The sequence below is a fragment of the Leucopleurus acutus genome (assembly GCF_964270905.1).
Source record: "Leucopleurus acutus genome assembly, chromosome: 11".
In the NCBI taxonomy this organism is placed as follows: Eukaryota; Metazoa; Chordata; class Mammalia; order Artiodactyla; family Delphinidae; genus Leucopleurus; species Leucopleurus acutus.
This window is the reverse complement of record NC_139152.1, coordinates 56,688,917-56,703,569: the sequence shown is the minus strand read 5'-3', so window position 1 is coordinate 56,703,569 and position 14,653 is coordinate 56,688,917. Positions and strand designations below refer to the sequence as shown.

Sequence of the window (14,653 nt, the reverse complement as noted above, 5' to 3'; positions counted from 1 at the left end):
AAAACTTTTCATAGTATCCATAACTCCCAAGGTGTGTAAAATCATTTTTGCCTAAGTGCTGAGGGCTATTCCATTAATCACCAGTCATAATTTATTGGCTGTTATTTCCCGGATTCTGTCGGAACATAACTTATACTAAACACCACGTATTTAAATTTATGCCATTTAACAACAACAAAAAAAAATTTTCTGGTCATAATCTACCTGCTCTAAAAAGACACCATAATCCCTCATGGAAAAGTTCCTTTGTATTTGGTCACATTATATTAAACACAGAAGGAGCTCTGTACTCAGGAGAGTAAGAAGAAAAAGTTCACAAAAAATCAAACTCTTCTTTAAATGAGGCATGTCCAAGTCAGTCTAACAAACTAGCTATATTTACGTTTCATGAGAGGCCTAGGAGAAGCAGGTCTAAAAAAGAACTAAGGCTAGCTTTGGATGACTACCCTGTTATGAAGAGTAACTTATGCTATGAAACTACCGTTAACAGCCAAAACATTAAAAAAAAAAAAAAAAAAAAAAGGAAGCCAACAGACTCCCCATCAAAATAAAGTGCAAGAACAAAAAGTACATGATACCCAGAAGAGAACAGGGAATAAGTATGTGTATAAAGAGACAAAGAAGGTTTACAGCAAAAATGGCAAACCCAAGGCACATGTACTGCTATTTCCCCTTCTTCAAAACTGGCCTACGCAAGTAACAGGTGACAGCTCTGTAGAGGTTAGCAAAGGCCTCAAAAACCTCTAGATGGCTATTACAAAGCAATGGGAATTATCAGACCAAGCAAAATATTGCCATTCCTTGTTTAGACTGACTGGAAGAATGTTACTCAGAAAAACTATTAAGGAGAAAGGAGTGTCAGGAAAAACAATAACAGTAAGCCACAAATATTTACTGAACTATTTGTTTTATTTTTAAGGTTACATACACTGTTTCATTTAGTCCTCACGACAAACTTCAAAACTACTATTACACCCACTATACAGACAGGAAAAACACCGAGGTTTACAGAATTTTAAACAACCAACTTGCCAGAGTCATACATACACTAGTGGTGGTACTGGAGCTCTAACATGGACCTGAGCACTTTACCACTCCTTTTAATGGATCGGGCAATTCAACTGACCTAATCCTCTATCCATCCTCCCATGTAAATCCACCAGGACAGACTTTTTTTAAGTAAAAGTTTAATTATTTAAGTATTAGCATGTTTCTAATTGAAAGTCTGGAAAATATAATGGATGTACCAAAAGTCCTATCTTTTTTATTACTTTTATAATTAGTATTTTAATGAACACCTTGTACATAAATCTCTGTGCACATTTTTATTCCATTTATAAAATATTATAAATGGAATTCTGGTCAAACAGTGTGAATATATTCTGCCAGAACATCTGATTTTAATATTACTGAATTGATGAAGAGATTATGGTTCCTTAAGAAAAACAACTGTGCCTTATTCTCCCTTACCCACAATGCCTAGGCACATGAGCAAGTCTCATGACTGCTGAATGAATGGAGGGTTCTCTCCCCTTAGCACACAGTCAGAGACTTCGAGAAGAGAAAAATAAACAGAGCAGGCTCCCAAATTAGAAGACAAAAGTTATGCCACATATCGAATTCATTAGTGGGCTGCATAAAACTCTTCTTAGGGAGAGAAGAACATGAACGTTAACATTGCCATTCAATGTATTTCCATGTGTTTAAAATATATTTCCATGTGTTTGGTTACTTTATAGCACATTTAAAGAATACAGTATTTTAGTAGGTATATAACACACTGAAGACATTAGTTCTCCCAGTTTATTATCTATATGCCTTAATCTGCTGTTGTCCATGGAAATCATTTCAGAACATGTTCATATAGAAAATTCAGAGCTAAATATTTTAATAGTAACTAGAGTTGCTATTTTACTTTGATTTTGCATATCATCTATTTCCATCAAGTTCTAATGATATCATAGCAGGCAATGTCCCCATAAAGATGAAAAAGATTGACTACAAAACACTGTATCAGCAGGCACTGATCCAGCATTTTAGACGTATTAATTTAATCTTTACGACATTACATGATATTACGATTATTAATCTCTCTATTTTATAGGTAAAGAAACTGAAACAGAGAGAGATTAGAAACCTGCTTGTTTTGGGACTTCCCTGGCGGTCCAGTGGTTTAGACTCTGCGCTTCCACTGCAAGCGACACAGGTTCGATCCCTGGTTGGAAACTAAGATCCCGCGTGCCACGCGAGTGCAGCCAGAAAAAAAAGAAACTTGCTTGTTTTTTTGAACCTAGGTATTCTGGCAGCCACACTTCTAATCACTACACAGAACTGACTCACAGCATCAAGCAAAAAGCACTGAACAGCTTTCCGTGGACATTGGTGACACAGGACACAATGAGAGTATGTGTTCCAGAAAATAGGAAATTCAACCAATCCAGGTGGATTATTTACTCATTAGGTAAATAATTATTTATTATGGATCAAAAACTGTATCAAAATTGGGAGTATTCTCCTAACCTTGAGAAATACTAGGTCTAAGAAAGGTGGAGACAGACCATCATAAGATAGATATCTAGTGTAGACAGATCTAACCTCGCTAGAATAAAACAGAATTTTTACAAGTGCTATGGCACAGAAGGCGTTATTAACTCTGGCTAGGGCACTCAGAGAAGCTGCACAGAGGAGGAAATACCTCAACTACACCTTGAATAACAGACTTGTACAGAAATTTGTAGCTAACAGTCTATCTCCCCACAGAAGGGTCACTGCTGTGAAACTGCTGCAGTAGCACAAAACATGTCTCAGCACTGCGGGACCATCTTAGGTTTGCTGGGGGAAGAGTATGGGGCTGCAATAGGTCTGAGTGATCAAACCCCCCGTCAACACAATGGGAACCAGCAATAAGAAGCGGACTATCTATCCAGCTTAATTTTATAGCCAGTATAGCTACAAAACTGCCTTTATTTGTTTGACATACCTACATTTAAATTTCTAATTTAGAAAAACCTAAATTTTAAAACTAATAATAAGGAATGGAGGTGGGGAGTAGTAGACCTTCGGTTAATCATGACTGGCCCTGACCCCTTCCTGAAACCTCACCTTAAAAAGTTAAAGGAATTTTTAGAAGTATAAAATCCATAAGGGGCTTCCCTGGTGGCGCAGCGGTTGAGAGTCCGCCTGCCGATGCAGGGGACACGGCTTCGTGCCCCAGTCCGGGAAGATCCCACATGCCGCAGAGCGGCTGGGCCCGTGAGCCATGGTCGCTGAGCCTGCGCGTCCGGAGCCTGCGCTCCGCAACGGGAGAGGCCACGACAGTGAGAGGCCCACATACCGCAAAAAAAAAAATCCATAAGGATAAGAGAATGGGGAAAGACAACAGCAAATAAGAGAAGGCACAATATTTTGGAAGCTAGGAAAAAAAGAGGTAACTAAACTAACTAGACCAAGAAAGCCGAAACCTAAACCTGAACGGAAGAAGTCATCAAGCTGATAAACACAGAAAGTAGAATAATGGTGGCCTGGGGCAGGGATAAATAAGCAGTTACTGTTTAATAAGTATAGAGTTTCAGTTAGGGATGATGTAAAAGTTCTGGAGATTGACGGACAGTGGTAATGGTTACACAACAATGTAAATACACTTAATGCCACTGAACTGCACACTTTAAAATGGTTACAATGGTAAATTTTGAGTTATGTATATTTTACCACATTACCACAATTAAAAAAAAAAGCAGCAAGCTGACTCATGCTGAAGAGATTCAGGTATTGGTAGCATGATGAACACAAAAATGCAGGGTGCGGCTGGAAACGAGATGAGTGGTTGAAAGTTCATTTAAGTGGCCTCACCCCAAAACCAATCTTCTCCTCATCCCTGGAGAGGGTGTACCACAGACCCTGATCTTTGGAACACAGGTCAACACTGAAAGCAAGACAAAATAATTAGAGAAAAACAGGAGAATTATTTGAAAGTCTGCATTCTAAATAGGAGGCAGAAGGCTGTCTCCAAGAAGAAAAAGGAACTGACAGATTATCTGATGTGTCCAACCATATTGTATTTTATACTTGTCAGAGAATTGCAAATTAATTAATAGGCACAAAGTACATAAAATTTCAAACTCAGATAATTATTCCAGAAAACATTAAGTTGGACAAGAAAGGAAATACGATCACAGTGAATTTTGTGACAAGGCTGTGAAAAATATTTGCATAGTTATAATAATTTATATACTAAAGAATTTACCCCCCAAACCTGATATCCTATAAAAGGAAGATGAGAGAAAGGGAAATATGTATAAATGTTTGCAGGCGGCAGAGAGATTAAGATGACTAATCCTCATTTTTCTTAGAAGGAAAGTGAGTAGCTACTGTCTAAAATGAAAAGCCAACAAAAAACAGAACTGACTTAGAAAAATAAAGACACATCAGAACAGCTGAAGGAACTGAAACTGACTGCCCCTAAAGGCTGGGAATTGGACATGAGAAGAGATGGTGCCCTGCTATTTTTATAAGCCTTGAATATTATTTGATTTTTAAAACTACATATGTACAAATATCACTTTAATTTTAAAATAAATAAAAATGTACAGAGGCAAAACAGAAAATCGTCAAATTGTTAAAACGATCTGAAATTGTCTAAACTGAGTATACGCCTTTTTTTTCCCCCAAACTATTGTGTTAGCTTTCTGTAATTCTTAGGATTTTCAGTAGTATTGAGGTCAACATGCTACTTGCTGCTCTGCCCTTCAGTGCTGTCAGGCATCACCAAAATGAGGCTCCAGCGGGAGGAAATGGTGCTGAAAATGTTGCCGCCGACCAGCATGCTAAGCCACCAGCCAAGAACGCACTGGTGCCGGAAAACCCTGATGCCCAGGATGAGCAGGTGGAACAGGAGGAGGAGGAGAACAAGGAGGAAGACAACACAGGTGGGGAAAATGCAGCTGATGTCACATGAACTGCAATGCTTTAGAATGGGACAGAGCTACAAAGAGTTTACATGGGGAAGAATGCTAGGACTTGATGGATGACTAGTGTTTCCAGAACATGTCATCTGGGTGGTGTCTTTATACACACCGTTCTTTCTTGGTTTTGCATTTTACCCTGACCACACTGGTCATTTCTCCCTTGTTCATTTGGGATTTGAAGAACACCTCCAAGCATCTCATTTTGAAGGCCTAATCACAACCATAGTAGGGTATGTACTTTTAGCAATAACACTGATAATTTATCATGGCTTGGCAACTCTTGTTAAATTTCACAGGTCTCGTCACTAGCTGGGAGTCTGCTATATTGTTGTTAAAGGTCTCTTTGTTAGTGGTGGTAGAAATAAGTGTTCCCTCTCATTTGTGGCCGGTGACTGGGTATCTGTTCCCTGGAAATGTCTGTTGCTTCTCTGAAAGATCATGTTTCTGCATTAACTAGTAGGAATGGTGTCTGTTTTCTACTTTGCCTCCATTCTGTTACTGAGACAGGTACTTCAACCTGGTGTATTTTGGTTTCTAGGGAATCTGAATGATCCAGATTTCTAAAAATCCAGTACAAGAAATGATTCACTTGACTATTTATAAGCATCTCCCAAGATTTATTTTGTCAGTGGTTCTCTTTGGCTCCATCGTGCTCCTGGTGCTTTGTCTACCTATTCGTGTAATTAAGAGTCTGCTGCCTAATTTTCTTCCATACAGCGTCACGCTCCGCAGTGATGCTCCACTGAGTGAACTGTCCCTTGAGCTGCTTCTGCTTCAGGTTATCTTACCAGTGTTACTTGAACAGGGACACACACAGCAGTGGCTGAAGGAGCTTGTGTGAGCAGGGACCGTTACTGCTGGAAACTTGCTGGATCTTCATTCCTATTTGGTGGAAGACCAGGAAGAAAATGAGAACAGTGCAAACCAACCAGTGAACAATAACCAGCCTGTTTGAAATAATAACACTATTCCTGTGGTGGGGGAAGGTGTGTATGCAGCCCACCAAGCCATACTTCAGCAGGGAGGGCCTGCTGGCTTTCAGCCTTACCGTCGGCCTTTAATTTTTCCACTCAGGATATTTTTGTTGATTTTCTTCACGTGCAAGAACCTTACTGATGGCCAGGCTCATCTGCCTTACTCTACCAGTATTTGCCAGCCGTCGGTTAATGTCATTTTGGACAGGGACTGCCAAAATCCATGAGCTCTACACAGCTGCTTATGGTTTCCACGTTTGCTGGCTAACCATAAAGGCAGGGACGGTGCTGGCGACAGGGATGCCACAGGGATGCAGAATGATCTTCAGAAGGTTAAAGGGTAGTCCTGCATGATAATGAAGACTTCGATAGTTGCAGTGCTGCTGGCTGGAGTCGTCCTGCTTCTTCTGGGGCTCCTGTTTGAGCTGGTTATTGCTGCTCCCCTGAGGGTTCCCTTGGATCAAACTCCTCTTTTTTTCCTATCACAGGACTGGGCACCTGGAATCCTGCATGTGAGAATCTGTAGCTGTATAACACTGATGGATCCTCAGTGGTGGTTTAAAACTGTAATTGAGCAGGTTTAGGCAGATGGCATCCGGAACACTGACCTTCACTATATCATTCGGAAACTGGCAGCGCCAGTGATCTCTGTGCTCTTGCTTTCCTAACGTGTACCTTACATCATCACATCCGGCACCATTCCTTTACTAGGTGTTAACTGCGGAAATGCAAAACTTGGTCCACTGGCGGGGTTTTCCACTTTTACTGATAGTCGTGGTATCGACAGGAATCTTGTCCTTCCAGGTCTGCCAGTTTAAGTCCCTTTATGAACATATTAAAAATGACAGGTACCCTGTGGGCCAACGCCTCATGAACTATGAATGGAAATCTGGCAAACAAAGCACGTCTCCACCACCTCCACATTCATCCCAAGAATAAAGTAGTTGTATCAACTACCTTGAGCTTCCCCTTGCCTTTATGTGTCCTTTTTTGTGGACTTCTCTCTTCGGAGGTTTTCCCCAGTGATCTCTCAGTATTATTTTTAAGTTAAATGTATTTGACTTGTGTTCTCAGCATTCAGAGAGCAGCAGTGCAAGGCTCTGCTGCCCTTCCTGCATCTTCTGACATCACTGCTGTCTGAGGTCTGTATATGCGTAAACAGAAGTTTCTGGATACCCTAAAACCCTGGATTAAACAGAATGTGCACTGTACATCTTTAAACAAAACGTATATTAATTTATTAAATCTAGTTGTCACTTTAAAAAAAAAAACACCTTTCTTATAGCACAATTCATGAACTGATACAGTATGCAGTTCACTGGAGAAATACTTTGGGCGTATAGCAATTCTAAAGCCTAACTGTTTAAAACCACTCTATAAACACAGTGTTTTATTTATTCCTTTCCCCCTAAGAATATATATTTGGATGTATTTATATAAAGGCTTATATTATTTGTAACTCTTGGATCAAATCCAAATTTTGACATTTCAAACGACTAACATTTGTAAGCCCCAGTGATGGTAGAGCTGAACTTAAATTTAAGTCTGAGTGTCAAATGATACAAATGGACAAACTGAAAGGCTACTCATGGAAAAATATATAAAAGTACTAAACATGCAAAAGAAAACAGGAAACAATCTTATCTGCAAGAACTGTACAACTTGCAACTTTTTAGTATATGTGCTGCCAAACCGAGCACAACTTACAACTTTTTAAAAGTCACATTCTTGTGGGCACAAATTCACCAACTAAATATAATCTAATTAACATACTTCTTCTACACAGTCGCAACCAAGAACTTCATTCCAGAAAAAGAAAATACTTCAAAGCACAAAATTAAAACCATGAGCAACTACATCAGAATCTACTGAATTTTTTTTAATTAATAAAGTTCTTTTCATATAAAAACTATGAGCCTTGGTTTGTTTTTCCAGCAGTACTAATGGCCTATGCTGATCTACAACATATAGTTGTTCATTTTCATGTATCAACTACATAACAAATTTACAAATACTTAAATAACTATCACAAAGGTTTAAGAGCATTAAAATCATATGTGTTATACTGTTTATACTGCACACTCATATAATCAAACAAGAAATAGAGTCAGAGATAGAGCAACCAAAGAAAACCTTAAGTATTTGTCACTGAGTGCCCACGTGTCAGAGAACATGACGGAGAAATTCCTATGTGACAAGACTCCTGCACTCAAAGAGTTTGATATTTAGCAGTGCACGAGGAGAGGTAAGAAGTGTGTGTGGTGGGGTTGCCAAGACCAAGACATGAAAACATTCATCAAAAATATAAAAAACTAAATGACTAAGTACTAAACTACAAAATATAAAGGGTAAATTTAGAGAAGAGGAAGATAACAATTGCCTTGAGAGAGGAAGAAGGCATTGAACTGGGTCTCAAAGAAGTAGAGAAACATTTGAAGAAATAAAGGAGAAAGATCAATGTCTCTGTCTCTGCCTGTCTCTCTCTTGTTCTCTCTCTCAATTTTGCTGTATACTTAAACTACATAAGGACATAAACTACATAAGGACAGCTGAGACTTTCTGATTCCCAGTCCTATAATCTATGCATTACTACACTATACACTATTTTATGTATTAAGTATTTTACACTGGACTTCATTATCAACCTCAATTTCCTATAACCAAAAACATTAGGATGCTATAAAAAAAGATGCCCATCTTAAAGTAAGTATGCTATTATAATATACAACGGCCAAATGGGTCTCAGTTAAGACCACAGAACTTTTACAGCCAGAACCATGGCCTTCCCACTAAACTGAGATATGTTACTATTCCAGGACTATTCCTTTAGCCAATAGGCCATTCTAATGGGAGGGTACTGCCCAAGCAACAAATTTCAAAGCTAAAGTCACGGTTCTAAGGAATTCATATATAGAAATTTTTCATTGTTTTATCTAAATTATTTTGATTGTATGCTGATCGCTACCTAAATAGAGATGGAAAATCAAAGAAAAATAATATATCTAAATGAAACACTACAAAATAAACACAATCATGGAATGCACAAGTCATTATGCCATACAGTTATTAGTCACAAACTTATTATAAGCTTTCTCAGGAATTATATTACTTTTTACACCTAACCTAAAATTTTCCTTCTCTAAATTGGTAAGATCCTATTAGTTTTTGTACATCTACAAATGGTAACTATGTTCACTAGTGTACCCCAATCTAAATTAATATTCATCACAAATTGAAAAACACTCATTGGTCCAGCACCTGAGAGTCATGGTTCCTTACATCCTCTCTCACTTCTTTCTCTTTTCCCACACCCAAAGACAGAACACTCTCATGCTCTCCCATTACACTCCCATCTAAAACCCCTGAGCAGTAGCCAGGCGCTCCCTCCCCCTTCCATGAGGATCCACAACTTAATTGATCCAATTTATCCAGTATACAGAAGGGTGTAACCAAGTTTTCTTTCAATATTTTTTCCTGTGTTTTCATGTGTGACCGAGAGGAGGAGGGAAAAGGAGTTCTAAATGGAGGCACAAAGAGCCGAAAGCTACCTTCAGCCCTCTAAGGCAGCTGTGGCACAGTACAAAAGCAATGTACCTGAAGTGCAGGATCAGGGTCTTAAGCCCAGCTCTGCCATTTAACCATTTCTTAGTTGAATGACCTCTTTCACTTAACAATTCAGCCTGCCATGTCCAGCTCAGTAGAGTCTTTGATAATATCCATGGCTCTTAAACCACTTCACTAAGCAGCCACGTATTTGTAGATGGATCACTATTTCTACTTACCTTTGGATATGTTATGTGATCTTTAGCACACATCTTTGATTATGCCTTAGATTAACATTTAATTATACAAGCCTATCACCAAGGAAATAATTGTAGTGGATATCAAGAGTAAAACAGAAATTGGGATCAGTGTTTTATCAATAATATTCAGAAAATCAATAATGAATAGTAACAATCACTAAAGTACTTTATTAGCCATTCAGGAATCTATTATTTTTAATTCTCTGAAAATGCATCAGTTCATACACACATACAACATCGACTTTTATGTATTATTAGTTTGTTTCAATGATTATAGATCACACTAGTTAAATATTTGACCATCAAAATTGTATACTCTAATAGTCAGGGTTAGACACTAATTAACTTCAGTTACATTTCACTGGTGACTGTATAAAAGGCTATACAAATTTCTATAACTTACCAAAAATTAACTCATACAATGTTTTACTGCTTCCACCACAAAGTTTTATCTAGTAGCTGAATACAGTATTAACATTTATTAAGCAATCTCCTTAAATATATTTAGTAGTTAACAGTATTAATATCTTATTAAAATTATTTCCACTGAAGAATACATATCAGTACTTTCCCAACTTATCAGCATAATTGTATTTGCAGTACTATTCTAAATTACTGGATAAACTAGAAAGAAGACTAAAAGTTAATTATAATTTTTTGAAATATCTGGGATCAAACCAAATGCTACAGAACCCAAGTAAAACAACAAAATCAAATATATTCTTTGGGGAGATAGGACAAAAAACAGACTTCTGGAAGTCTTATTAACATTAAGACAATAAACTAAATTTTGAAACAATTCCTAGAAATGTTAATGCTATAAAGTGACTCTTCTCCATGAAGAGAAACTTATGCAAAATAAGCATGTCTTAAAGGCCAACTCAAACAGTGCTAGAGTGAAAATAAGAGACATCTGAAGATAACGTTACTGTCTCATAATTTTTTTTAAAGCACTAGGAGAAATTTTAAGGTTAAAGTAAAAGCATTAATCAAAGTAAATATGAAGATAAAAATAAGAGAAGAAAAACTAATGCAACACTTCTGGAACAGAAGGGGGAGGAGGATTCTAAGTAACCAAAGATGAAGATAACAGGAAAAAAAAAAGGTAAGTAACTCATGTGCAAAAACACTTTTGGAATCTGCATTGAAAATTAATTATATAGAGTAATTAATATAAAATATGAGGTCCCACCTACTATACTAAAGCATGAAGAGTTTATATCACATTTTTCCATGCACACTCAATGAAGACTTTTCCTCCACTGTAAATTCACAAAGGGTTTTTGTTGGTGCAATTTACTATGCCTATTCTCAGCCTTAGGATATTTTTGTACCCAATCTCAAATTGGAATAGGGATGCTATCTGTCCTCAAAATGTCGAGTTATTGGCAGAAACGTAGCTCCATGTCTAATAACTTTTATGCTCCACTACAAGTTTTTTAAGTGGTATTCTTGTTGAGATGTAACTAGACTACCTGTGTATTTTAAAATATAAGTTAAAACTTATGGGATACATTGCTCATGACTGATATAATGCATCTGAGCCACCATTACCCAACTCCCTCCTAGCACTGAAAAGGAAAATGTAGAGACACTGCTCCACCACTTGGCTACTTCCTGCTAACTACATCTGCCCAAACTCCTCTTAGGAGCCAAAAGGGAAATCTATTACCACTGCTGCAGAAGCTCACCATCTGTGGCCACTGATAAATGTATTAAGGAGGACTGACACAACAGAGGCAACTGCAATACTTACTGTCAGCTATACAATGAGGACTGTCGGCGGTAGGCAGAATTCAAAGACCCAAGATCCCTGCTCCCTGGTGTATTACCCTGCATAATCCTTGGGACTGCAAATATGATGGGATTTCACTCCCATGATTAGGTTAACTTTAAGAAAGTTGACTTATGACGGGGAATTATCCAAGTGGGCCTGAACTAACCACATAAGCCCTTTAAATTTGGGTCTAGAAATAAGAGACAATTTTTAATGGCTCTCTATTGCCTATAATACTGCGCTGGCCAAAAAGTTCCTAACCTTGCACCAAAAAACCTGAACAAACTTTCTGGCCAAGCCAATAGCAAGAGCTGCCTACTCTACCAGCTTTTTAAGGACTTCTGTAATCTAGCCCCAGTCTTACCAATATAAAAAGAAAAGATGGGCTTCCCTGGTGGCACAGTGGTTAAGAATCCGCCTGCCAATGCAGGGGATACAGGTTCAAGCCCTGGTCCGGGAAGATCCCACATGCCACGGAGCGAATAAGCCCATGTGCCACAACTACTGAGCCTGCGCTCTAGAGCCCGCACAGCACATCTACTGAGCCTGTGTGCCACAACTACTTAGGCCCATGCACCTACAGCCCGTGCTCCGCAACAAGAGAAGCCACCGCAATGAGAAGCCCGTGCACCGCAACGAAGAGTAGCTCCCGCTTGCTGCAACTAGAGAGAGCCCATGCACAGCAACAAAGACCCAACGCAGACAAAAAAGAAACAGAAAAGAAAAAAATAGTATTATCATGGGTCAAATAGTCATGCTTAACAGAAAGTTAAATATAAGTTAAAACTAACTACTTAAGACTCCAAATCTAGATACTATTAATAATTCTGTTAGGCACTATTGCTCAGTTCTCCTAAAATTCAAGTTTTTATTACAACCTTCAGTTTTGAAAGACTCCATTCTAGAGAACTACACAAACTACCAAGATTGTTTACGTGCAAGCTACAGTCCAGTTAATCAAAAGGTATTAATGGATGTATCCATACAACAAGAATATACTTATACTGAAGCAGAGGCATGAGAAAATAATTAACACAATTTCTAACAGTATAAAATCAATACCAGCAGGTAAGTGCTAGACCACCAGGACCAAATTAATTAGACTGAGTGTATTCAATGTACAATTTTTGCTCTAAGTTTTCATTAGTTTGAAGCAACTAGTTTCTTTGTTCTGTAACATATCACCTAAAGATTCTAAGCTCTGTACTACTTAGAAGGTGTTTACTTAGCACTTATGAATGCCATTTCTTATTAGTCATTTTTGCCCAAGAGTATATGTTCTGGGATGAGAGAGACAAATTAGGCAAAAAGCCCCAGCTCATCACTGCTCTTCACCTCCCAAGGAACATCTAAATGCCATTTAGTCCTCACGTCCTTACCAGAGAATACTGAATGAAAACCTAGAATCAACAGGCTGGTATGGGAGAACTTTCTCAAATGTTGTGAGGATTAAATGCTGAGTCAGCACTTAAAAGATCCTGAGAGTGAGTGATTCCTTAAATTTTGTGCTCCAGATGCCTCCTTTCTTTACCCTACTCCTGGCCCGGAGTTCAGCCAGGAATACTGCTGAACATCCTATAATGCATAGGACAGTCCCCCACAACAAAGAATAACCTGGCCCAAAATGTCAATAGTGCTAAAGTTAAGAAACCCTGGTATAAAAGAAAGAACACTAAGTTAGAATCCCACCTTTACAACTTATTATCTAAATGACTTTCAACAAATTATGCAACTTCTCTAAGTTTCCTCATGTTTAAAATGGATGGCATGCTCATGTTGAAGGATTTAGGAGTATAAATTGATATAGAAACCTTTAGACACTTTACAAATGTTAGTTTCCATTCTTCAGAGTGAGTAAAAAAATCTTCTCTATCAGAGGTAGAGCTGTGGACCTCTCAAAGATAACTTCAAACTATGAATGACACATGGTACTCTGATTTATTTTCTGAATCTCCTATCAAAGTCTAACCAACTTGAAGGCAGGTTCTTATTGGACTTGGTATCCTCAGCCTCTACAACAAAGGAAGCCCTGAGTTGTAGAGGCTGAGGATACCATCTGTTAAATGGCCAAATGAGCAAATAAGCTCTAAGTATCTACCCACCATAACAAAGCAGTCATCGCATTGCACAGTACAGAATTACCAAAGAATGTAAGAAAATGTAACTCTTGTCCTGGAGAAGTTTTAAAATAGTAAGAGATATCTAACAACAAAACAAAATATGTAGAGAGATTTAACACATAGCAGGCACTCAAAAAAATCTCATGGGTAAAATTCACATGAATGGCTGAGGTCACAAATGAATATTAGTGGGATGCACAAAAAAAGTTAAAATTATATAGATTTAATCAGGGAAAGTCCTATTTTTAATTACTATAATCCTTCAGAGTACATGCTGCTAATATCTTCCAAAGGCAATGAAACAGTACACTTAAAGAACAAACATCAAAATGTCAAGTGCTATCATTTGTCATTTTAGCAGTACTCAGCTAAATTTCATAATTCAGATGATGGTAGCATATTTTAACAGGTTCAAAGGCCATTTTAAGCAATTTTAAAAAATACATTAGATTTTAATGGAAGCTTATCAAATTCCTGACATCCACAATCCAGCTTAATTATTTTAAATGGTCTGAGACAGAATAAGACCGAAAAGGCTGATGCTCAAATGTCTGAAATACACTGCTGAAAAGGCTGAGCTCAAGCATACCAAAAGTGTGTTAGAAGCAACTTTTTAAATGCACTAATGTAACAATTATTTTTAAACCAACAATTTTAGAAAAACAGCAGTTCCTATCTAAAGCTTATATAAATATAAGACACTGGGTTTGCAAGTGTCAGCAGAGTTTTAAGATCCCTTTCTAAAGCAATAGTCTCCTTCTGTTTTGCTTGGTATCTTAATTTGCCTTTAGTTTCAAAACTATGTTTGCTAACACTGTTCCTCTCAAAACCTCAGGAATTCCATTACTAGTTTTAAGCTAAATTAAAGGAAAATAAACCCATTCAACCCATGGCACAAAGTATGCACAAAGTGTTTGTTGATGCTCATAAATAGACTGAGAAATTTAGACATGTCTTAAGGACAACAGCTGTATAGTCAACTCTGGTTTGCCCCACCATGGAACTGAATAGAAAG

General features: G+C 37.8%; 1 pseudogene across 1 annotated transcript; it reads left to right on the top strand.

The window, feature by feature from the left end:
* Window positions 1–3,852: 3,852 nt before the first annotated feature.
* Window positions 3,853–7,792, top strand: LOC309968899 (E3 ubiquitin-protein ligase MARCHF6-like; annotated as a pseudogene). The gene has a single exon. The product of its transcript is annotated as an E3 ubiquitin-protein ligase MARCHF6-like (transcript).
* The last annotated feature ends 6,861 nt before the right edge of the window (window positions 7,793–14,653 follow it).